Below are 2090 nucleotides of genomic sequence, written 5' to 3' on the forward strand. Positions count from 1 at the left end.
CCACCGCTCGACGGGTGTCCCTCCCTGCGGGGATGGTCAGCTGGAAGGCGCCTGCTATCGCCCGGCCGCGGTCCCGTCCTGGGCCCCGCTTGTCGCATCCTCCATCGCCCTTCCCAGCCGCGTGTGGGCCGCAGGAAGGCGTGCGGGGAGGCCACAGGGGCGCTTCTCCCCGCCCGGTCTCCGCGTGCAAACGAGGGGAGCGGGCGTTGCCCCCCGGCTCAGCACCGTACCACCTTCCGCTGGGTGTGTGCCCAAGGGAAGGGGCCCTGGCGGTGCGACGCGGCGGTGGCGGTCCTGGGAGTGCGGCTCTAGCAGCGATGGGGTCTGCTGTCCAGCCCGCCCCGGGCGCCGGTGACACTGGTTTCGGTCTCGGTGGCACCTGCCTGCAGGGCTGGCGGCGGAGTGCATCCGCCAGTCGCTCGCCTGCCCGGCAGGGGAGCAGTCCCATGGGAGGGGTACCGGCGGGGGCTGGTGGTCGTTGCATGCCATCTCAAGCCCGGGGGAAAGGCCGTGCTGTGGGGGAAGAGAAAAGCTGGCCGCACAGCGGCGCGGCGGCGCTCCGTGAGGCCCGCGGTGTCGGGGGCCGAGGGAGAGCCACTGTGTGCGGTGGCCGATGGCCGCACGCCCCCGGCTGCGAGCCGTGCGTTGTGTGTGTCATCCCGTCAAAGCGAGAAGCAGGCGGGCTGCCGTGCCCTCCCGCGTTCCGTCGCGTCCTGCGTGGCACTCCGCACGGAGGCCGGGCCGAGCCCGGGCGCCTGGGCCGCCTTTGAAGGACAGCGTTTGTGAGGTCGGCGTCTCTGCTCGCAGGGGGAGGCGGGCGGGGGCGCGGGCTCCCCTGCCTCTGGGCTGGCCATCGGAGTGTGGGTCTCCAGTTTTTTTTTTCCCCTTCCATTTCTGTGTGCTTGTATGGTCGAAGCCAGGCGCACGCCCACGCGTCCTCGGCGCCAGAGTAACAAAAAAAAGGGCCGCTCAGCATGAGCGGTGCCCGAAAGGCAGACGAGTCTTAGCGGTGGATCACTCGGCTCGTGCATCAATGAAGAATGCAGCTAGCTGTGAGAATTAATGTGAATTGCAGGACACATTGACCATCGACACTTCGAACGCACTTGCGGCCCCGGGTTCCTCCCAGGGCTACACCTGTCTGAGCATCACTTGACGATCAATTGCCGTCCGGGGGCCACCCTGGCAGCGCGGCTGGGGTTGCCTCGCAGGCCGGTTGCCCGCGGTGGGCGGCGGTGGCGGTGGCGGCGTCCCGCCGGTTCCCGGTGGGAAGGCGGTCGGGTTCGGCGAGGGAAACGTTTCCCTAGGTGGCCTTGATCCCTTCCCTGCGGCCCAGTGGGCGTCGGCGTCGCGGTCATTGTCGTCGTCGTCACCGCGCAGGGCCTTCATCCCCCTAAATGCAGCGAGCTGCTGGGGCGGAGCTCGTCCTCGCCGGGACCGTGCCGCGGATGCGGTGGCGCAGCGGCCTGGGGACAGCGAGAGACGGCGTCGAAATGCGCCGCCGAGGGCCGAGATAAAGAGAGAGGAGGGCGAGAAGGGGAGGTGAGGCGCGGGCCTCGCCCCTGGCCTCCCCCAAGCACGGGCAACTGTCTGCGGGTGGGTACCATGGCGGTACCGTGCCATGCTGCTGCACGCGAGAGCAAGAGCGCCGGGGACGGGGGTTCCGACCCCCTCCTCCCTTCGCCCGCCCCCTCCTCCTCTGTCGCTTTCTCGGGGCGCGCCCAGGGGCGCCGTCACTCCTCTCTCTCTCCCCACCGAGGCCGTCGCGCGCACCACTACCCGGCTGGTCCTCCCGCGCGGGGACGTCTCTGCCGCGCTCCCTTTTTTGGTTCTCGTCTCCAGGATGGGGTTCTCCATCTCCTCATCGCTCGCTCGCACGCGTTCTCTCTCTCCAGCTCCCTCCGGGAGTGCAGAGAAGAGGGGGGTGGGCGGCGTAACGGGCGAGAGAGACAAGGCGGCCATCTCCGCGCACACCCCCGTCTGCGGCGTGGCCGAGCTTTGGGCTTACAACCTCAGATCAGACGTGTTGACCTGCTGAATTTAAGGATATTTGTCAGCGGAGGAAAAGAAACTAACAAGGATTCCCTCAG

At 68.6% G+C, this 2090-nt stretch overlaps 1 non-coding gene across 1 annotated transcript; it reads left to right on the top strand.

Annotated features, from left to right (window-relative positions):
• Positions 1 to 998: 998 nt before the first annotated feature.
• On the top strand, positions 999 to 1151 carry LOC129131527 (5.8S ribosomal RNA). The gene has a single exon (XR_008535675.2). It is a non-coding gene; the product is annotated as a 5.8S ribosomal RNA (ribosomal RNA).
• Positions 1152 to 2090: the final 939 nt, after the last annotated feature.

Source organism: Agelaius phoeniceus, chromosome 8 (assembly GCF_051311805.1).
Source record: "Agelaius phoeniceus isolate bAgePho1 chromosome 8, bAgePho1.hap1, whole genome shotgun sequence".
Classification (NCBI taxonomy): domain Eukaryota; kingdom Metazoa; phylum Chordata; class Aves; order Passeriformes; family Icteridae; genus Agelaius; species Agelaius phoeniceus.